Source organism: Megalobrama amblycephala, linkage group LG17 (assembly GCF_018812025.1).
Source record: "Megalobrama amblycephala isolate DHTTF-2021 linkage group LG17, ASM1881202v1, whole genome shotgun sequence".
NCBI classification, from domain to species: domain Eukaryota; kingdom Metazoa; phylum Chordata; class Actinopteri; order Cypriniformes; family Xenocyprididae; genus Megalobrama; species Megalobrama amblycephala.
In genome coordinates this window covers 10,034,122-10,058,122 of record NC_063060.1, presented here as the reverse complement: position 1 = coordinate 10,058,122, position 24,001 = coordinate 10,034,122, and the positions used below count along the sequence as shown (strand labels likewise).

Here is a 24,001-nt window from a genome sequence, read left to right as displayed (position 1 = left end):
TTCTTGAGCACCAAATTAGCACATTAGAATGATTTCTGAAGGATCATGTGACATTGAAGACTGCAGTAATGATGTGCTTTGCCATCACAAAATACAGTGGGTATGGAAAGTATTCAGACCCCCTTAAATTTTTCACTCTTTGTTATATTGCAGCCATTTGCTAAAATCATTTAAGTTCATTTTTTCCCCTCATTAATGTACACACAGCACCCCATATTGACAGAAAAACACAGAATTGTTGACATTTTTGCAGATTTATTAAAAAAGAAAAACTGAAATATCACATGGTCCTAAGTATTCAGACCCTTTGCTGTGACACTCATATATTTAACTCAGGTGCTGTCCATTTCTTCTGATCATCCTTGAGATGGTTCTACACCTTCATTTGAGTCCAGCTGTGTTTGATTATACTGATTGGACTTGATTAGGAAAGCCACACACCTGTCTATATAAGACCTTACAGCTCACAGTGCATGTCAGAGCAAATGAGAATCATGAGGTCAAAGGAACTGCCTGAAGAGCTCAGAGACAGAATTGTGGCAAAGCACAGATCTGGCCAAGATTACAAAAAAAATTCTGCTGCACTTAAGGTTCCTAAGAGCACAGTGGCCTCCATAATCCTTAAATGGTAGACGTTTGGGATGACCAGAACCCTTCCTAGAGCTGGCCGTCCGGCCAAACTGAGCTATCGGGGGAGAAGAGCCTTGGTGAGAGAGGTAAAGAAGAACCCAAAGATCACTGTGGCTGAACTCCAGAGATGCAGTCGGGAGATGGGAGAAAGTTGTAGAAAGTCAGCCATCGCTGCAGCCCTCCACCAGTCGGGGCTTTATGGCAGAGTGGCCCAACGGAAGCCCCTCCTCAGTACAAGACACATGAAAGCCCGCATGGACTTTGCTAAAAAACACCTGAAGGACTCAAAGATGGTGAGAAATAAGATTCTCTGGTCTGATGAGACCAAGATAGAACGTTTTAGCTTTAATTCTAAGCGGTATGTGTGGAGAAAACCAGGCACTGCTCATCACCTGTCCAATACAGTCCCAACAGTGAAGCATGGTGGTGGCAGCATCATGCTGTGGGGGTGTTTTTCAGCTGCAGGGACAGGACGACTTGTTGCAATCGAGGGAAATATGAATGCGGCCAAGTACAGGGATATCCTGGACGAAAACCTTCTCCAGAGTGCTCAGGACCTCAGACTGGGCCGAAGGTTTACCTTCCAACAAGACAATGACCCTAAGCACACAGCTAAAATAACGAAGGAGTGGCTTCACAACAACTCTGTGACTGTTCTTGAATGGCCCAGCCAGAGCCCTGACTTAAACCCAATTGAGCATCTCTGGAGAGACCTAAAAATGGCTGTCCACAAACGTTTACCATCCAACCTGACAGAACTGGAGAGGATCTGCAAGGAGGAATGGCAGAGGATCCCCAAATCCAGGTGTGAAAAACTTGTTGCATCTTTCCCAAAAAGACTCATGGCTGTATTAGATCAAAAGGGTGCTTCTACTAAATACTGAGCAAAGGGTCTGAATACTTAGGACCATGTGATATTTCAGTTTTCCTTTTTTAATAAATCTGCAAAAATGTCAACAATTCTGTGTTTTTCTGTCAATATGGGGTGCTGTGTGTACATTAATGAGGAAAAAAAATGAACTTAAATTATTTTAGCAAATGGCTGCAATATAACAAAGAGTGAAAAATTTAAGGGGGTCTGAATACTTTCCATACCCACTGTATATTCAAATAGAAAACACTTACTTAAAATTTTAATGATATTTCACAATATTATAGTTTTTACTGTATTTTTGATTAAATAAATGTGGCCTCAGTGAGCATAAGAGACTTTATTATTTATTTATTTATTTATTTATTTTTAATCTTACTGACCCAAAATTTTGAATGTTACTGTATATGACTTTTTTTTTTTTTTAGTGTATATATTTTTACAGTTTTTTTTTTGTTTTGTTTTGTTTTGAATCAAATAAATGCAGCCTTGGTGAGACTTAAAAAATAGTAAAAAAAAATAATAATAATCTTACGGACTACAAACTTTTGAACCGGTGTGTGTGTGTGGGCATGTGTGTGTGTGTGTGTGTATTTGCTATATTCAACAAAATGCATAAATGCAATGAGTAACCATCTATTTGAAAAAACAAAAAACAAGATGAAACAAGACTTCACAGATTAAATTAAGTATGACTGAAATCAACAATCAGCGACTTTGATCATGTGAAGCAACTCTCTTGAAAAAAAGAAAAACCTAGGTAGGCAAAATGGAAACACCTCTTCAAAAACTAGACTCAAGAAGTGCCCATCTGTCTCTGCTCAGTTCACTCAATGGAAGTGTCATTAAACCAAGTCCAGGAACACTAATAAATATGGGTATACACACATATTCAAATAGTTTGTGTTAGTAGTTGGGACAACCCCATCTGTGATCTCACCGTAGATTTAATTCACCACCTGCAGGGTCGGAGGCCTCTGCCACGACGACGCAGAATAGAAGGGTATGTTTAAATCTGTTCTTTCATTGCGAGGAATCCCATAATCCCACTGGCATGAATCAGCAGCAGGAGATGTCTGGATTCAGCTGAACGTTCCCAGATTTGAGCTTTTGCCAGACCTGCTGATAAACAGAGGATGCCTTCTAAAAAACAGCTACATCTCCTTGCATGGTGGAATGAAATATGTGATCATCCGGATCCATCTGAAGAAAAGAAAATCACAAATGAGATCACTTTATATAGCTTGATTGTTTCACAGCGAAGATACTCTGACTACTCTCCTGAGAAAAACACCATTGTAATTTCAATGCATCTCTACTAGAGTTTTAAGGCCAATTCACACTGCACTGACAGACGTTTTTGCCAATTGATTTGGTGCATGTCTGGTCGTGGAATGTCTGAAAAGTGATGTACTATAATCTAGTGATTGTCCGCATTGGTCGGCGTCTATCAGTGCATTGCCTGCCCAGATGTCAAAATCTGCACCAGAAGTCAGAGATTTCAATATAAACAAACATTTGTCAACAAATTCTTCCAAGATCTCACTGAGCTATGTTGTCTACTATAATTTTATAGCTCAATACTCTAAGGCCCAGTTTACATCTGGTATTAAGATCCGTCTCAGTTGTTATGATCAGTCAGCTAAAACTACTTGTTTACTCCTGGCAGGAACATGCATCTCAAATGCATCTTGAATGCGTCTCCTGTGACCACTTATTATTGGATTTCTAGGGCAGGGTCTCTTGATTTTGGGACTACATACATCACTTACGACAAAATAAAAGTAATCACTAAAATTCACAGTGATGCCATTAAAGAAACATTTTTTGGTTCACCAAAGAACCTTTCGGTAAACAGTTCTTAAAAGAACAATTTTTTTCCTAGTATGAAGAACATTTTAATAATCTAAACAACCTTTTTCCACAATAAAAAAACTTTTTGTGCAATGGAAATATTCCATGGATGTTAAAGGTTCTTCGAGGGGAGTCATGGCCTAATGGTTAGAGAGTCAGACTGGTAACCCGTTCGGGGTGGGTTTGATTCTCAATACCGGCAGGAAATGACTGAGGTGCCCTTGAGCAAACCATCTAACCCACAATCGCTCCCCGGGCACCACAGCTAAAATGGCTGCCAACTGCTCTGGGTGTGTGTGTGTTCACTACTCACTACTCCTAATGTGTGTGCACTAGCTTGGATGGGTTAAATGCAGAGGAAAAATTTCGAGTATGGGTTACTTGGCCTTCATATGTCACTTCATGATGCCTCAAAACCCGTGAAGAGACGACGCCAAACCCTGCGATGACTTCAGATGATACAAACTCTGGATCAACAGGCACCATTCCAAAGTTTGTTATATATCCTAATCGTTGTTATCATGTATTCATTACTTCCGTGGGCTCGTTGTTTTCTTTAAATTAATATATTGCTTAAATTAATACATTGTTAGCTAACTGTGTGATTTGTATATGTACATTTCTGAAATTACATACTTTGGACACAGTCACCTCTTATAACAGATTACTCTAAATTGTAATGTTGACATGCATTTTCTGTAAAGTAGCTTTAAAACAATATGTATTGTGAAAAGCGCATTTATACAAATAAATGTGAATTGAATTGAATTGAATTGAATTGAATTGAACTGAACCATCAGTGCCAATAAAGAGCCTGTGGACTGCTTCCAAAATGGAAATCTTACCACAAATGTGAATAAGTTATTTTAGTCAGAAGTTAATCTTTTGCATGAATGCTTCAGTGCATGTAACTAGCGAAGTTTAAAAATCTTTGCTGCTGTCCAAGATATCAGGATTCATTAGGATTTACCAATGAATTTACATGCATTTCTTATCATTTTTTAATGTGGTCTGAGTGATCTGATCACAATATATTTTGCACTTGTGACTGGATCACCGTAATGGATGATTAAATATATATACACAGCAAAATCCCCAGAGTTAAATCAACTCTGCTCAGAGTACATATGGTCCCTCTCTAAATAGTGTTAAAATAACACTGAAGCAAAGTTAAATTTAACGATATAATTAAACAATTACTTAAGTAATGATTGCGCATTAGTGATGAACACCTGCTGTTAACAAGCAGAATCACGGAAGAAATACAAGTGACTTAAGTCACAGCCTTATTAATTGCTTAATTATCTCATTAACTTTATCTCTGCTTCAGTGTTACTTTAACACTATTTAGGGAGGGACCATATGTATGAGTTGATTTAACTCTGGGGATTTTGCTGTGTATATACGTGTGTGTGTGTGTGTGTGTGTGTGTGTGTGTGTGTGTGTGTGTGTGTGTGTGTGTGTGTAATAAATGGGGTCTTACTGTTATTGTTTATTTGTTTTTGTTTATTTCATTGTAGAGACAACAGGCCTTATTTGTGAATCACAAGCAGAATGATTTGGTAACACGTTACAATAAGGTTCATTAGTTAATGTATTAACTAACATGAACTAACCATGAGCAATACATTTGTTACTGCATTACTAATCTTGGTAACACTTTATTTTACACTGTCATTATTACACGTTACATGTAGTTACTGTAGTAATACTATAATTTATGCATAGTTACATCCAGTTAACCCTAAATCAAACCTTCATCCTAACCCTAACCCTATAGTAAGTACATGTAGTTAATTATTATTACTCAGTACTTAAATGTATAATTACACTGTAACACTGACACCTTAAAATAAAGTGTAACCCTAATCTTTGTTAATGTTAGTTAAGTTGCTCATAGTTTGTTCATTTTATTTCATAGTGCATTAACTAATGTTAACAAGATTTTAATAATGTATTAGTAAATGCTGACATTAAAATTAACAAAGATGAATAAATGCTGTATAAGTGCAGTTCATTATTAGTTCATGTTAACTAATGAACCTTATTGTGAAGTGTTACCAATGATTTTCGGTGTAAATCAATCATAAATCATTTGTTAAAAAATCAGCCATTGGATTGAATCCAATTCAAATTTATTCAAGAATGGTTTTACAAATATTTTAGACAAATTATTCTAGATCCAATCAAACTTCAATTAAATATAAATGAGCTCTCCATTATGTCTCCTGAGCTTTGAAAGAGCAACGTCTAAGCAATAAATCTTTCCTCAGGGTACAGTCTCAACAAACAATCCACTCCTATTCTTAATAGGGTGAAGCATTTTGAGATATCACTACAGAAACTAGTGAAATTGACGTTAAGACAATCAAAACACTAATCTGAAGTTTAAAAAAGTTATTAAAGAGAAGTTTTTAATAGCTTTGTCAGGTAATATCATTTAATCGATATACTCTCTAATGAGTTGGATGTTTATTATAGTTGGAGCCATAATTCAGAAGCAGGATGTGTTCTGAGTGAAAGAGTCTCTTCTCCAGCTTGAATTACGGGCTGAGCGTTTGACAGCTTTGGGTGCAAGAGGCTCATTAGCTTCCCGCCTGACTAATAAACCCAACGCTGAACAAATGCAATATTAATACTGCCAGTCTATTCTCTCCCTATCATTTACATACACTCCTGGAAGTGTTCAGCACACCTCTGCAAATTATTAATGCACTGATTCTGCAGCTCTCTGTGGACACAGGACTTTAATGACTTGCTCTGTGCTTTTGTGGATTTGAACCGGGACAAACCGTGTCTCAGAAGATGATCTTCATGGAACGCACTGCGTTTAGTTAGAGGGATTATAAAGGGAAGCTGTCTGTCTGCTGGAGAAATAAGAGGAGTTTATGAGCAGGTATGTGCGAGAACAGGAAGATCCCGAGGCACAGAGAGCCATGGCAACTATACTTTTTGGCTAAGGCATTATGGGATCTACATTATTTCCAGCAGTGTTTACTGCTGATGATTTATGAGGCCTAAAATAAAATCTCACATACAAATTCAAATTCAAAGTTGCTCTCTTCCAGTCTTGGTGAATGCGACAATCAATATTGTTTTGTTTTGTTTTTTTCTGGAAAAAAATTACTAAACACTTAAATGTTATAATTTCCTAATGAGCTATTGTATTCATTTGCGTTATGATTAATTGCTGGCCTACACATGCTTGACTGTTTAATCAAGGCTTTTAAGGCACATCACACCGTGATTGTTGCATGTTTAAGATTCTGTGTCAACTTTATAATAGCTCAGCATTTGTTAGTGCATCAATGCAAGTATTACAATGTGTTTACAATAACGTCTGTCTGCTACAATATCTTGTGACATTTAAAAAAAAGTTGGCATTAATAAAAAAAATCATATATTTTTTAAATATATGTCATTATCTGTTGGAGTATGATTTTACATGAGGTAACACAGCTCTGTTTATCATATTAGAGACATTTGACTGTCTTGAAAATGAAGTTACTCTGAGCGTTCGCTCGGTGGCGGCTGTGAGACACTTGTTGCACACTGCAGCAAGCTAGATCGATTTTAGAATATCATATTAATAAATGCTGGGTGGCTTGTGTTGATAAAGGGCATGCAATTATTTTAAAACGTATTGTATGATGGAGAAAATGCTGTATTAGCTACTTGCCAAAATAGTTTTTCTCTGAGGCATGGTAAAGCACGGTACTCTCAGAAAATCAAGAAAAAGATTTAAACAATAAGACTAAACGTGTTGAGCTATATAACAATAATTCATTTTCTGTCTATAAATGTAACCAAACAGTTGTTCCCTTGTCTAATAAAACATGATATATAATAAAGCATCTTTGGTGTTTCCATGGTTTCTACAAAATAAAAATGGAAACTGAGGGTAACGCGGATATGACGCTACTGACAAGCGACTCCCCTATCCATGGATAAAATCACGATTTTCTCATGATTAACAAATAGTTGGAAACATTTGGGATATAGTAAGTACTCAATTGAACAAAATAACACTGGCCTAGTGGTTTTTGGATATTTTACTGCAAAAATTTTACATTTTGTGTGTTTAAAGGTACAGGCAATGTTTTTCAGAAACATTTTTTGTTATACTGGTTGGAACTTGCTTCACATCCTGATATCAGTCAATAATATAAGTGGTCTCAATATTAATTTCTTCACATATACAGAGTTGTAGACACGGACAGACCAAGCGCTATACAAACAAACACACTTTTACACTTCCTCCTGAACCAAAACAACAAGCTTATGCTGCATTGCACCATGTCGTAAGAGATGGCAACCCGTGACATTCTACTCTGAGCGGTTTACGTCCCCAGACTTGGATTTATGCATTTCTAAAACAACACTATCAACGGCGAAATAAGTCGGCAGCCTTCAGGTGGTCCAAGTCAATGCTCTTTAAGTTATTTATGTTCATTTTCATGGTAATGTTATGTGCGTTGAGACATGAGGTAATTTAACGGAGTCTCTTATGACACTCTGCAGACTCTGCTCTGGCTGTGCAAGCTCATGTGTTTTTCGCTAACTTCCCTGTACTTCATTGTTTATGTTGCATGAGTGCCCATTGGCAGAACCTTTGCAATGGGCTGAACTGGAACATCCTAAGCCCTTAATCACTCGGAATCCGCTATGGAGATGCTTTATTATTTTTTTTTTTTCCTTAAGAAATTGTTTAATGCAGCATTCTATATGTATATAGGTGTGTTTGGGTTGTTTTAAATATTAAAAAAAAAATAAAAAAAAAATTAATATATCAGATTTTGTAGTGGGGTAAATTAAACGTGATATGCGGTGACGTGACAATTGTGTTGCATTGTGGTATATGGAGCTGCCTGAAGTGTACATATGAAGTAGGTCAAAATCGAGGGAGTGAATCCCCCGGGAGGAAGTGCTAAGGGAAGTTTGTGAGTGCATGTCTAAAAGTGGAGCAGAACGCAGCCCTAGTCTCGCGTAGCCAGACCTTCAGACTGACTGACTGGTTTATTTGATCTTTGCCCGTTTGAGCTGTTTTTGAAAACCTCCTAAATCATTACAGCAGTACAGTGCCATCTAATCAGTCAGCAAGATCTCAGGATTCTGATATAATAATATTAATAAAAAAATTCAATCTTCTCTATATTCCAAGCATCTTTTTGCCTAAGGATTCAAATAATTACCAAGGGGCTACAGTGGACAGCCATCTCGCATATCAGCTCTGATTGTAAATATTTCATTACAGGAAGATGTGTAGAGTGCTTTAGGCTAACTTATGAAGTGACAGGCCCAGCGAGCCCCAACCATCAATAAAAGCTGAATTTTTTTATTATGAATGCACAGTGATGCGGCGCAAGGGAACGTGGGTTTGACATACTCTGGAGGTCCAGCTAATACTGTAAAACATGATTAATACAGTACCCGCAAAGAATTCATGGGAAGCAAAAATATATTCTGGCACAGCCGAGTTAGAAATGCAATATTTATGTGCTCTTCAGTAACACTTTATTTTACAGTATCTGTGTATGCATATCTATTTATTTGTCTATGCATTTTTATTATTTATTTGTCAGGAATTTATTTACATGGTTCTTTTTCAGTATGTGGTAAAAAACTTGATTTAATCTCAATTCTGAGATAAAAACTAACAAACATAAAAACAAAACAAATGCTGGACAGCATTTAAAAATATCATGGTTATATTTGTAAAGGCTCAAATTAGTGGTTTCTACAGCTGTTTAAAAAGTTACATTATTCTTTTTAAATGCTTCTTACTTCATGTTTGAGACGTGTTAGTAATCGTTTCTGAAACATCAATAACCCATTACTTGTGACCAGTCGAACATCTTTTGAAAAACACTGTTGAACTAAATAAGAGGAAATTTTGTATTCTACTGCTCTCATCCAAACTGTATGTATAATTAAAAGCTCCTGCAAGCAGGTCTTGGTGTGTCTCGTTAATCAATTAAAAGCAAATTACTGTCTGCACTTAATGAATCCCTGCCATGGAAATGTGGTAGGTGTTGAAAAATGTAATAAATAAGAATGGGAAAGAAACAGAAAAAGTGAGAGTGTGTCTGAGAGAGACACACAGAGAGGGAGAGAGACAGAGATGGCCATTATATTCGGTTTTATTTTCATTATTTTGTAAGTGGTGCTTGCCAAGGCACAGAATTGAAAAAGGACTAGAAGGATCACATCTTGGGATCAGAACATTATAGAAACCTTGGAGTAGACTCTTTCCACTTGGGCCAACAAACAAATTCAGTAATATCCAAATAGCCACCAAGCAAAGCCAATCATAACATCCATATAACAACTGGTCTCATTCACTAACCCTGCATGGGTACAAATGTGTGTGTGAAATCTGCGTACAACAAATCATGATTCATCAATAACTTTTGTTCTAAATTTTATCCTAAATTAACAAAAAAATGTTGGAACAACTAAAACCACTCGTATGCAAAAATCACATGATGTTGCAGATTTGCATATCTACAGATGGCTAATCAGAAGTCTGTAATCTGGGTCTGAATTAAAGGTGTTTTTGGGCCCCGTTTACGCTAGTGCATTTTCGTTTTAAAACGCCTGTTGTTTACACTACGCCGGCGTTTTCGAACCTCGAAAACAGAGACTTTTGAAAATGCTGTAAACCCCATTTTAGTTTGAAAATGCCGGGGTTGTGTTTCAGTATAAATGGACCAAAATGGAGACTTTTGAAAACGATGGTGTGGCTGCCCACATTGGCTCTGTGTATCCTTGATGACTGTGTAAACAGTAACTGAACTGCAATCTTTGCTGACTCTGCTGTAATTTTTAGCAGCCATTGTGCAGTTAAACTCAGCATTTTTTAATACTGCAGCTGCCTACATGCGCAACTGTTTACACCTGTACACGCATGCCCCGTGTGCATGAACAGTCATGTGACATGCATTTTCGGCAGAGTAGTGTAGACGGAGATCGTTTCTGAAACGCTGTGGAAACAGCAGTGTAGACGAGGATCATTTTCATTTTAAAATGCCATTTTAAAACAAAAACGCACTAGTGTAAACGCGTAGCAATCGACCGGTATTGATTTTTTAGAACCCATACCGATAATTTGTGTGTTTATGTGCCCGATAACCAATATGCAGAACCAATATTTATTTACTGTTATACTTTTGTTTTTGACTCAATTACAACACCACTGAACTGAATAAACCATTTTATTTATAACAATCACTCCCTCCTTGCATAGAAAACAAAACAAATCTTATTTATACACCAATAAATAGAGTCTGAAAGTGCAAAAAATAAAAAAGTGCACTCTTGCTAAACTGTTTTTTTATCTCGATGAGGCAAAAAAAAAAAAAGTCAAATAAAGCACATAAAAGTAATTCTAACCAATTAAAAAAAAATAAAATAAAACAATCTAAACCACCTGAAAAAATAGCATTGTTATTTTAATGTAGCTTAATACTCCCAGTTGAGCAGAACTAGGTTGTAGTGTAGAAAACAGTCACAGTAAAGTGCTTATATATCGGGAAAAAATATCGGTAAATCGATATATCGCTCGATCTCTATATACGGGGCCTAATAATTTTCACCAGAAAATGTCATCTGAACAAGTAACATGTCTGCCACTTTTATTCTATCCAACTGAGAAAAAAAAAAGCATTAACATTAGGCCTACAATCAATCCCGCTACCAATGATGATTAAATCTAATGATCACTTAGCTCACGTCAAACCGTGCAAATTATTATTACTGTTGTTCTCAAATTTTTATGTGTATTAGTGTGTATTAGCGTTACCTGTAGATTTCAACTTCTGTAGCCACTCCGCAGTCCGAAAAGTCTTTTGCTTTTGGCAACGAGCGAATCTCCAGTTGTCACTGATGATTGTCATTTGGACCTTTCTGGATTACAATCCACCATCAAAATGATAAGTTTAATTATTGCAGCTGCTGTGAGAAAAGGCTATAAATGATCCGCCACCTGCAGCATCCTCACATGATATAGCCTATAGCTAGGACTCAAATTTCCCGCGGAAACCCACCAGTACCAATTTTATTATAAAACATCCTTACAAGCTTACCATTGTGAATCGGGCTAAGGTAAGGCGTTTTGAACACTGGCTGGTTATGTACCAAAATTGATTTTGGATCATTTTTAAACAAAAAAGTTATGGACTGCAGCTTTAAGAAAATGAAATGTATTATTATTATTTCATAACTGTTATTATTTTATTTTCTAATTTTTCTACACAGTGTATTTCTGTACTTCAAGTAGCCTACTTGATATGCTTTGACAGTATTGTAAATGTCATGCAAATAAAGCTTTGTAGATAAAATGACAAATAGGCAGGGAAAAAAAAAGAGAGAGAGAGAGAGAAAGAAATATGTGTTGCATCGAGACCACAACATTTCCTATTTCTTTTATTCAAAGTGAAAATCAAAATAAAAGCGTAAGTTTTTATTTGGCACCATCTGTTCTACAGATCCTTGTCTTACCCTCCCCCGTCTCTCTCTCTCTCTTTATGTGTGTGCTGCGATATCACTGATATTGAAGGCCAGATGAGACCATGAAGCCGTCTGAGACACATCCATTGGTGTTTGGTGTATCACAGGAAATTAGCTGTGCAGGAGTTTTGTCCCATAACAGATCACAGAGACAGCAAAGAACATGTGTGATTGACAGACAGACAAGAATGAAAGAGTCTGCTGTCTGTCCTATTCCTGTTTTGGCCATCTCGCTTCCTCTTCCTTTTTCTGTAACGAATGCATTGCGCCTGCATTCTCTCATCACTGAAACAGTTGCATTTTCAAACCTCAGAAATATAACGGATGGCAATTTCAGGTAAAGGTCACAATAAAATCAACCTGCTGTATCTCCACATATCAGTGTCTTCCAGGATATATAGCGGTCGCTCTGCTGCCTGCAGTCACTGCTGGTCTGGAAAACAATGTGAGGCTCATTCAGACATAATGACAGGGGCTCTGTTCCAAACCCTACTGAGCTGCTTAGCAAGACAGCGTATTTAGGCTTTAGAGGTTTGCCTTGACAAAAAGGCTGTTTTGAATCTTTGAGCTGCCTCATTTGGCCAAATTTTAAGGCATTATTGTTGTTATCTTTCACTGGTAAAACATATACTGTAATATTATATACTTACATGAAATGCACATAATGTAGAATTTTTACGTTTGGGAATGGGTCAGCAAAAATCTATAATTTATTGCCGTAAATGCTTAACTTAAAAAAAAAAAAAGAGTTATTTTTATTTTGCGATTATATATAATTTGCAAATATGCATAGTACGCCATGTCATTGTTTAGAACGTCATGGCATTGTGTACTACATTGCAGAAGTTAACGCTTTATGTACGTACGTCGAACGTATATGGCTGTCACACCGGAAGCTTGTTATTTTACTTTATAAAGATTTAAATAAGGATACTTGTCTTAAACAAACGCATCAATTCACTTCACAAGACCTTTATTAAGAAGATAAGGTGCATCCCAATTTGCGTACTTATGCACTATTCTATGACGTTTTTAAGTATAAATAGTGCGAGTAGTGCGTTCACACTGAAAATTCCAAAAAGAAAAAGTACACTTTAACCCTCTGGAGTCTGAGGCTGATTTGGGGCCTGGAGAAGTTTTGACACGCCCTGACATTTGCGCTTTTTTCAGTTGTTCATAAACATATTAATGGAAAAAGTGTCATTACACTGTATTCAGCACAAACTAGGCTACAATAATATGTGAGGAACATGTATGTACATGTTTGTGTTTTTGAAGGAATAACATTTATGTGTGGTTATTGAAAAAACAAAAAACTTAAGTCACTGAAATAAGGCCAAAAAAAGTATATTAAATCTGTGTTTACAATACTTTAGGGTATTGGAGGTTGTAGACTAGAGTTTTTGCTTCAAAATTATGTAAAAAATATGCTGCCTACTCCTTCATATAAAACAATATATTGATTTAGTTTTTGTAAAACACTTTTTGCCAAGAAACACAGTATGCGTGGAGGCGTGAATCACCACTGAATAATGGGCCATTCTCACCTGAGAAGACAAAATAATTGCATAGTAATGAGCTTAAATGACTTGCATATTAATGAGGCATTTCAGTCAGGTAGGCTGTGAAAAAAACCTTCTGTGATGTCTCAAGCTCATCATGATATATGAAACATACAGAAAAATATTATTACAATATAAAGTAATGGTTTTATATTATACTTTAAAATATAATGTATTTCTGTGATGCAAAGAGTCTGAATATAGGCTTTTAGTTTAAAAGCATGCACATTTGGAGAAATATTGGATTCTCATATGCTTATGTCAATTTTCTATACAGAGGAGTTATATTTAATATTCATTGTCATTACTATGAGCGCTGGTGTTTTCAATTCATACTTGAAGTCGGAGGGCGCTCTCTGTGCATTTTTAGTCCACAAATTCATCTAAAAGAAGAAGAGGCTATTCCATGAATGGAGTTTCCAATTCATACTGCAGCCGGAGGGCGCTAAAGAAACAAAAACTCATCTAAAATTCATCTATAGAAGAAAAGAAAACAGGAACTAACTGCATGTCTTCTAGAGCTCGCTAACCATGACTTTTACATCCAGATAAACACTTTTCAAGACAATAAATACACGATTGAGACGATGAATGCATGTATTGCCTCTGAATTTGCCTCTGAATAGCGCTGGCTCCGTGGGCGTGGCCGCATTAGCGGATAATGAGCTGAATCACAGACTTCTGACATGGCTCTCTTTTCATACAGATTACATAAACACAGGTTTGTTTTCGATTTGACTTACATGAATTAAAACCTGATATCTTAACGTTTTTTTAGACATAAGTGTAATTTTTCTGTGATTAGTATTCACTAAGTTACAGTTCATTTTCTGAGAACTATCAGATTGGACTTCGTTCAGAGGGAGAGGAGAAATCACGCATCATGTTAGTTTTCTTTATTTTACAAAAAGCACAACATTTTGTTTTTACTCTGAGTGTATACAAATAAAAGAAGATATTCTATAGTTTCAATTGATATATTACTTATGTCTCTATGACAAAAAATGACGGAGTATTTTAAGTCTGTTTTGCTGCAATGTGAAAAAAAACCTGCAAAACGCGCCGGCGCGTTTTCAGACCTCAGAGAGAGTTAAATACCCGGATGATGCTCTAAATTAACAGAAAAAACTTCATGCACTCAACTGTCGCAGTTTTAATTACGTAGTGGAGGGGAAGGGGCTGTCAGACTCTGATGTTAAATGACAAAACCTTATACAATTCACGCACTACATGGATGAGTACATAGTGCATAAGTACATAGTGCATAAGTGCAGTGTATAGTGCGTCATTTGGGACGCAACTATAGTCATATACACCTAGGATGGCTTGAGGGTGAGTACATGGAATAATTTTCATTTTTGGGTGAACTATCCCTTTAAGGCCCTGTTTAGTGCATTTTCGTTTTAAAATGCATAACTTTTGCTACGGTTACGCCTGTCGTTTACATTACTTCATCATTTTCAACCCTCGAAAACGGAAACTTTCGAAAATGCTGCAGAGCCAGTTTTAGTTTGAAAACGCCGGGGTTGCATTTCAGTGTAAATGGACCAAAAGAGACTTTTCAAAACGACGGGGAGCTGCCCATCGCTCAGTGTATCCTTGACGACCGGAACTGCAATCTTTGCTGGCTTTGTTGTCATTTTTAGCAGCCATTGTGCAGTTAAACTCTGCATTTTTTAATACCGCAACTGTTTACACTTGTACGCGCATACCCAGTGTGCATGAACGGTCATGTGACATGCATTTTCTGTCGTGTAGTGTAGACTGAGATCGTTTCTGAAACGCTGTGGAAATGGCAGTGTAGACGAGGATCGTTTTCATTTTAAAACGAAAACGCATGTGTAAACGGGGCATAAATGTGATAGTAGCTTATACGGTACATGCTGCAGGCAAATCTTAACATCTTGGTAGCTGCCCATGCACAGTGTTTCTCCTCAGTCACTTCTGGTTATGTTTTGGTAAGGTAGCTATGTAGACAATAGATAACGAGGCAGCTCACTTGGTTCTGGAGCAGAAACATGGTTTCAGGAGCTGGTGATGTACAGCTCTGCACTACACTGTGGGTGTGTGTGGCTGGTATCCTTCAATCTCTGAGTGACAGCTGTGCAGAAAGAGAAGCCAGAGCCGATGCTGTTAGAGCCATGACAGTGGGAAACAGCGGTGGTGTGCTGTAGAGGAAGGAGACATATTTGCTCAGTTAGCAGAAAGTAGCCTACATATAAAAAAATACAAACAAGTGAGATTTTGCTTGGGCAACTAACTTAGCATCCTATGTCATGTCATAGTCAATATCTATTTTTTCAATTTATATATTATCATGTTTGCAAAAATGTATTTTGACTACTTCTGAATGGCTGTCAATGGAGATTGACAGCCATTCAGAACTGTGCTTTGTAGACGCACAGCACAGCATTGGACAAATTAGAAACAATGTCTAGACTGATTTACCCCCTCATTTTATGGTTAATTGCACTTAAAAACACTTATCCTGTTTCAATGAGCTCTTCGCAGTGCATTGCCGACCCTTTCGACGCCCTATGGCATCTTTAGGGGTTGAATCAAAAATGCAGCTCAAAGCTACTGAAAATGAAAGAATGTCTTTCATTGAAATTGCCTTCCTTCTCCTTGTCTCTCTGTCCATTTGTCTCTCAGTGTGTAAAACAATCTAGCTTTTAAAAAAATCGAGTCTTTGGTGCACAGTTATTGTTTGGACTGGTTAGTCGTAGAAAATAAGCAATCAATTTTGTATCTTTGATTTGGTGGGAGTCACGGCATAACTCATTCATTTGCGCCCATCTTCCCAATAGAGGAAATTGGTGAACAGATTGATGTCAACAGGGGACACGTTTTTTAAAAAAACAACAAACCCCAGGAAGACGTGCCAAATCAATTCGGAAATATTGCTTCATTTCTTTCTCTCGCTTGTCAGGGTCTCACACCTTGTTTTTATGACTGATTTACATGACTCTTGCATCATTGACGCGCGGCGGGTGCGCACTGAATGCGATGCCGATAATAATCGAGCCAATGGCCTGTGAATGACAATAGCAAAAGATGGACTGTGATCAGAGAGATTTTCCCTGTTTGTTATGGAATCCGTGTGCCGTAGGCTGATTTTCAAACGGCATACTGCAGGCTCCATCTGCCAGAGAGACAAAAGGACTGGCACCATTTTCATTCTCTGGTCGGGCTGTTAACTTGTCATGGGCAAAGCTGTCTCACAGAAACAAGAGGACGAAGGTGGTGGTGGGGGGAGGAGCAGCATCCAGCAGTGTTAAAAGCAATTACAGGTGGAAGAGATCTCAGAAAAGGGCGCCCGAGATGATAACAGTGCAGTTTATGCTATGTCTGACGTGCGTGTGTGGGAATGCGTGTTAATTTAAAGCTTTCTGATGGCTTGTTCTTCCAGCAGGGTTCACAGTGTTTAGATGATGTTCCCACGCTAAGTGCCTGCATATTAATGTTGGGTATAAAAGTGCAGGAAAAGCGAGGAAGATGTCAGAGCCACACTGAAGACCCTGCCAAGGAAAATATGGAAAAATGCTAAATCCTTCAGGTGGGTGAGAAATTAGTTGATATCTTGAACATGTTCATTGTATTTTAGCACATGGAGCTGTGTGCTCTTTTCATTACCATTGTGTGGGAGAATGTAAATGTTTGTGTGCATTCAAAAGATGGCCTGAAACGACTCAAATTCACAAATGTGACCTTTTTAACTTCACCAGCTGAATTTCAAGTGTCACCGTGTTCTAAAACGTGTCAGAACAGGTGCATCAAGTACATGCAGCATTCTCAGCATTAGCGCTATTGAGTAAATTGTCATCTTGTACAGTCAGTTCTTGCTTTCATGCCAACTACTGTCATGACAGAGCAACAGTTTTCATCTTGGTTATTGGCACAGATATTTGAAGGTTACTTTATTGCCACCTTGAGGTTAGTCACCACCCCTTTACATTAAAAGAACATTTAACTGAGAGCTACAGGGGTGACATATTTTTGTAGGCCAAAACCTGGAAACAAGGTTAGCATTTTAGCACTTCTGCCCATAGGAAAAATGTAGTTGCTTTTCTTAAGCTCATGAGACTTAGTTGTGATTCTCATATATCCCTCATTTTAGTATCAATAGAGTTTCAGATGTAAAATTCCTTAGGAGAAAGAAGAGTAGACAGAAATGAGACATGAGAAATATCTGAGAGAAAAAGAGTCAAAACTGAGAGAGTGTTGGAAGAAACTAGGAACATCTCTTTATTGCGTTGCTGCAGTCTCTTTCAAGACTCTATTTTATAGCTCAGAGGTTGCTCTTTCTAAGTGAGATGTAGTTGCGATTAGGGATGGGCATTTTTCCAAAATATTGTATTCGAATATTTGGACTCATAAAAAACGAATATTCGAATATTCGTTTATTTAAATGAGGTTAAACGAGAAAGACGTTATTTTGTAACCATTTCTGAACAAGCTTACGATTATGCAATATACACAACAAGCTTACATTATATCTCATTATATTCTTTTAGTTCAAAGCATTAAACAATATGTGTAAACAGAAAATATTAAGAACAAAAGCATTTAATCTCAAGCAGCGCGAGCGGGAAAATACTAATAAAGCAGACAGCGCCCGTTATATTGTACAAAACGTACATAATACACTCGAGTCAGTATATGGTTATCGTGTTTATATTGTTTCACATGTTCATGTTGAGAAAAACAATAATATCCACATGCTCGGGTGAGAAAACGAGCCGTGCTGACAGACGTTGCAGAGACAAAGTTAACAATAATACAACGGTGTGCTAAGCTAAGTTTCTAACAGTAGCACGTTGTTTTCTGTTCGTAAATATGTCTCCCTCGACGAAATTTAAAGGAAGCATATGTCTCAAAATCACTTTGCTATCAGATAAGTTATCATCTTGGCTCACTCGGGGATAACTTACAGCTGCACTTACCTGACGTCGTGAATGCAGTGATGGACAGCTGTCTTTCCTCACTCGACGGGTATTTAGATTTCATGTGCTTTCTCATAATGGTGTTGATATTATGATAACTCAGTTTCATTAATTAATTTGATCAAAAGTAATTCCATTTTGTAAGATCATTTTCATCTAAGTAATTCCAAACTGCGCGAGGTAGATGACAACATTATGTGATGATCAAATAAAATAAACTTGTTGAACACGCTCCACAGCGCCACCCGGTGCATTTAGTTATAACTGCGAGTTTTAGTGCTCAGGATTTATCATGGATTCACTGCATTTCCGGCCAGCAAAGCAACATAGTAAAATTTGAATAGTATTTTTATTTTTCGAATATTAATTACAGAACGAATATTCGACTATTTGTGCACATCCCTAGTTGCGATTCTCACATATCTCTCATTTCAGGATCAGCAGTGTTACAGATGTGTCTCCTAAAATTCCTTAGGAGAAATAAGAGTAAACACAACTGAGACATGAGAAATATCTGAGAGAAAAAGAATAAAAACTGAGAATGTGATGGAAGAAACAGAACATCTCTTTATTGTCTTGCTGCAGTCTCTTTTAAGACTCCATTATAGAAATATTTTACTGCTCAGAGGTTGCTCTTTCTAAGCTCATGAAACTTAGTTGTGATTCTCATACATTTCTCATTGTAGTATCAACACTGGGTGCTTCTCAATATCCCTCCTCGTTTCGTCACTCCTCCGTCCTCCATCCTATGATCCGGAAACCGATCGAGCTCAGCCATCTTGAAGGAAATCTCAATTCTCTAATTTCACCGCAAGGAGGCGAGGAACGAGGAGTGAGGAGGCTTCCCGAGGAGTTATGAGCGAGGATACACAGGTGCATCCTTTGCGGAAGTCTTTCTCATCGAGAAACATGACGCACGCAAAAATTCTCCTCCCCCTTCATATCTGTCACAATTTATTAATATTTATAATATATATTTTTTTAAATAACCAAACTTTAACAACATATGGGTAGATCCCTCGAGTGCAGCTGATGACGCTTTGAAGTGACACTAAAGGGAGCGAGGATATATAATTTCACTTGATTCAATTCCTCCGTCCTCGCGTCTTTTCCTTGTTTCCTTCCTTCGCATCCTGAAGGGGTGGAGCTAAGACGCGAGGAAAGGAAGCGAGGAGAGGATGTCCTCTCCATTAAATGTCCTCTCCATTAAAGGTTTTTCACCTTTAATGGAGAGGACAGTAGGATGAGAGACAGGAAACAATGGGAGAGTCTGAGGTGTCTGAGGTGCTGCTGCTGTGCCTCAATGTTGATGTGCTGTCCACAAGGCTATGGTTCTGACTGAGCTTCCTGGTCTAAAACTTGTCTTCTCTAAAGTTTTAGAAGAGACCTCAGTAACATTGCACACTGTGCTCAGATTTTTCTCCTAGCTAATATATAGGCAGTGTCACTAGCTAAGGAGAAAAATCTGAGCACAATGTGCAATGTTATTGAGATCTCTTCTGAATCTTTAGAGGAGACAAATGTGAGTGATCCAGTTTTTCTAGCTAAGGAGGAAAATGTGAGCATAGTGTGTGATGTTGTTGAGATCTAAAACTTTAAAAGAGACCATTGTGAGAGTGTTAGAGTTTTTGTCTCAAAGGACATGTGTGAGAAGCAGAAGGCTCAAGCAAAAGTCTCCATTTGATGTTAAAGTAACCTCATTTTTGTCTAGGAGAAACATTTGAGGTGTTAAAGAGATCTCACTTTTGATTTTTCTTTCCTATGGGTGGTTCCATTGTCAGTGGGATTTTTGAATGGGATTTTGATTAAAAGCCTGAAATAAGGTCTGTGGTTAACACAAGCTCAAGATATTTTCATGATTTATTCTATGAAATAAAATATATCAGTAATAGGCTACATCTTTTTTTGAAGCTTTTACATCTCTTGAAAAAGGCGGTTGCTAACAAGTCGCTAAATGGGACTACAGAGGTAGTTGAGGACATTAAATGTCATCACGTTGAACAAGTAAACTCATCTACTCACTGGTCTGCTTTCACAGCCTTGTTGTGTTTATATTCATGTGTTTGCAAAGTATTCTAACTCAAACTTTCAGGGAAAATGGTCTTTAAAATTAAAACTAAATAAGTTATTGAAAGCTTAGCGTTGAAGCTATGAAGTCATGCGACCATGGTGAAGTTTATAGTCTACATTTAGCTTTTTACTTCTGGTGATTGCATTTAGGCTTCATAAAAGTTGTGTTCATTTGTGAAGATTATCATGATAAACAAGACATGTAAGAATCATAAACTTTTGTTAGTCATAGAGCTTATTTTCTGCAATAAGCCAATGGAAAAATCTTGAAGCTAACTTCTAGGTTTGCCTACATAAATACATCATCACTGCAGCTCTCTTTGCCACAAAGTGCCTTTAAAAATTGCTTAGTTTGTTTGGCTCAACAAGGCAGATAGGGGAGGTGTTCAGGTAACCTGTTGTCATTATGTCATTAATTACTCACCCTCATATCGTTCCACTTTTTGTGTGCCAAAAAAACAAAATAATGACTTTTCAACAATATCTAGTGATGGCTGATTTCAAAACACTGCTTCGAAGCTTTATGAATCTTTTGTTTCGAATCAGTGGTTCGGAGCACAAAAGTCACGTGATTTCAGTAAACGAGGCTTCTAACGTGATAAGTGTTTCGAAATTTCAATAGGTCACGTGACTTTGGCAGTTTTATACGCGATCCGAACCACTGATTGTATCATGGTTTTCACCAAAATGTTAATAATAAGAAATGTTTTTTTAAGCAGAAAATCAGCATATTAGAATGATTTCTGAAGGATCATGTGACATTGAAGTGTAACGTCTGGATGGATCCGTTCAGAGTCAATAAACTTTGGAGTTTTCCGAACGCTTTTAACCTGATGAACTTTGTTTGCAAATCACTAAATCAGCTCCGGACGACTGTGACTTTCGGCAGGTTTGTGGACCTGTGAGGGTAAACAGAAAACTCCAACTTCCTCACTTTGGTGACTTCAAAAGGAGCACCCCCCCCAGAGACTGACCAGATCCACATTCCAACACCCACACACACAGGCACACACAAAAACACACACACAGACACATACAGAAACACACAATCATACATTTTTGACTGTATATGTAAAATACAACTATGCTGAAATATATCCATCATGTATTTTAGGGCCTATGCATGTTTCCTAGTGTTTAAATGAGTGTATTTGTGCTAGTGTGCATTTTAATAGTGGAATCTTGTCTGTAAACTATAACTTCTTTTATATGCATTTCTGATGTATCGAGTTTGATCTCTCCGTAAAGCTCCGGACTCGAGCTATTCACTGAGGTATGTCACATAGCTCACAAATGCATTTTTCTATGTGTTTAATGATACTGTGAAGAAAGCACTCCATCTCGAAATCCGATCTGATAGTCATTAAGTATGCAAATTCAGCTAGGAGACCAGACAAAGGAACTTTGCCCGCCAAATAGTGCTGCCATCTATTGGTCGCTACAATTCAGGAGGTGTGTTAGCTTGGGTTTCCATAAAAACAACGACACACACCTTCTCCGTTGTTCTCTCTTTGTGTTCTCCCGATTGTCTCACGAGCACCTCGTGCACGTCTTTCCCGGACATCTCCGGTGACCACGCGCTGCCATCGCGCTCAACTTCGGGACCGCCATCTTCCAGCGAAACTCACTCTCAAGTCCTCAGTTCAAACCTTCCCGCGGAACGGAAGAAGCCAACGAACTGCATCAGCGCTAAACTGAAATTCGACACGCACAACCAATGCAAGTATACTGCCGTTTCTCAATCTTAGATGATGAAACTGATTTCCGCGCTGGCCTCAAGGACTGTTTTGTAAGTTTGCTACTTGCCTTCTCTCTTTCCTTCTCTACTTCCACTCTTGTACATAGGTGTGTATATTCTTGTATATATATTTAGACGTATAATCTCTGTAGTCGTAGCTGCATATATTAAACACTTAATTCATGCTCGATTGTTCTGTTTGTTCTTTCAACTGAAGACCAAGTCACTTTAACGTTTTCGATCGTTTTATGCTTTGATGCTATAATAGGAATATTCTCTTGGCCAGAGAATAACTCCGTTTATAATATTCTGTGAGGGGCTTAGTTTGCTGGACAAACGAACAGTTTCTCTAAATAATTATTAAACCAGAACTAATCATATATGTAATTGATTATAATTCGTTGTAATTAATTAACCATATATGTTTAATTCCCCCTTGGGTCAATATGTGCATAATAATTCCTAAAACCTTGTGAATTATTATATTCATATTCCACCCATAAATTGATTAATAACCGCTACATCGTTAAATATTACAGAAGACTGGAGTAATGATGCTGATAATTCAGCTTTGATCACAGGAATAAATTACATGTTAAAATGTATTCAAATAGAAAACATTTTAATTGTGCTAATGTTTAACCATTTCAGTTTTTACTGTAGTTTTGATCAAATAAATCCAGCCTTGGTGAACATAGGAGATTTCTTTTAAATCTTACTGATCTCAAACTCATGAACAGTAGTGTATCAAGCATTCTGTGTCTGCAGATACTTGTGTAGACCAAGATTCTGGCCTAAAGGAGAAACAAACAGAGAGAATAAGTGAGCAACGAAGTCAGAAAGAGAGAGAGAGGTGTGAGAGGTTTGGCTGTTGTTCAGGAAATATTAGAGTTTAGGAGTGTTGACTCATTTACATCAGAACAAAACAGGCAGCAGCTTGACGGCAAGAAAGGGACATCTGCCCTCATATGTAGACTGATATTTCCCTCTGCGAGAACAGACTTCAGTCAAACAGAAATGAGGTTCTGTTTTCATGTGCCTCGGAGGGGGTGGAGGAGTTTTCATCCAACAGAAGTGTGATTATGTCACAGAAACTTCTGATATTACTTTTGCTTATTGAGTTCTGTTTCATATGAGCGCTTAAACGAGCTGTTATGCCCGTTGCCTTGATCAAAGTTCTCTGCTGACTCACCACAAAATCAACATCTTTCGACATTTTATGAAACCTCAGAAGTACAGAAACATACATGCAACTCCTCCGCCTCCTTTTAATTAAACAAATAAACCACAAAACACAATCAAACATAAAATAAAAAATACAAACATATAACATATAGACAAATATATATCCATTCATCCATCAACCCTTTGTGGTATTTTAAAAGCACTCAGTTACTATGGAACTGTGTTAGCTAAACAAGATGAGTATTACCATACTGACTCCTCTCATCCATCATGGCTGTCTCATCCAATCAGAGGGCAGCATCTCAGATTGATCTGCCTTATAAACATTTAACAGTTTCAGTCTTTCTCTTGGTTTCATGTTTACTCTGGGCTCTATTAGTACGCTAAATTTCACTCTGGTTTCGCATTGCCAGAGGTCACCAGCACACGAGGAAAGTGAAATGCAAATGAGTAAAAGTAATGCAGAGTAATACAAAACAAAGATGATGGCAGCTTACTTTACATGGTTGATTCCCGGTCATTAGCTGTTCCAACTTGTATAAATGGATGATCAGATGGTCAGCCAGCTGACAAATCTCGTTTCAACCTGGTAAATATTGAATAAGTCAGTTAGAGATGGTGGATAACCTTATAACAGCAA

The 24,001-nt window shown here is 37.5% G+C and overlaps 1 long non-coding RNA gene across 1 annotated transcript; it reads right to left on the bottom strand.

The window, feature by feature from the left end:
* Window positions 1-11,590: 11,590 nt before the first annotated feature.
* Window positions 11,591-18,607, bottom strand: LOC125251213. Its single transcript, XR_007180943.1, has 3 exons — window positions 18,369-18,607; window positions 15,425-15,593; window positions 11,591-12,296 (listed from the first exon to the last, which is right to left on the bottom strand). It is a non-coding gene; the product is annotated as an uncharacterized LOC125251213 (long non-coding RNA).
* Window positions 18,608-24,001: the final 5,394 nt, after the last annotated feature.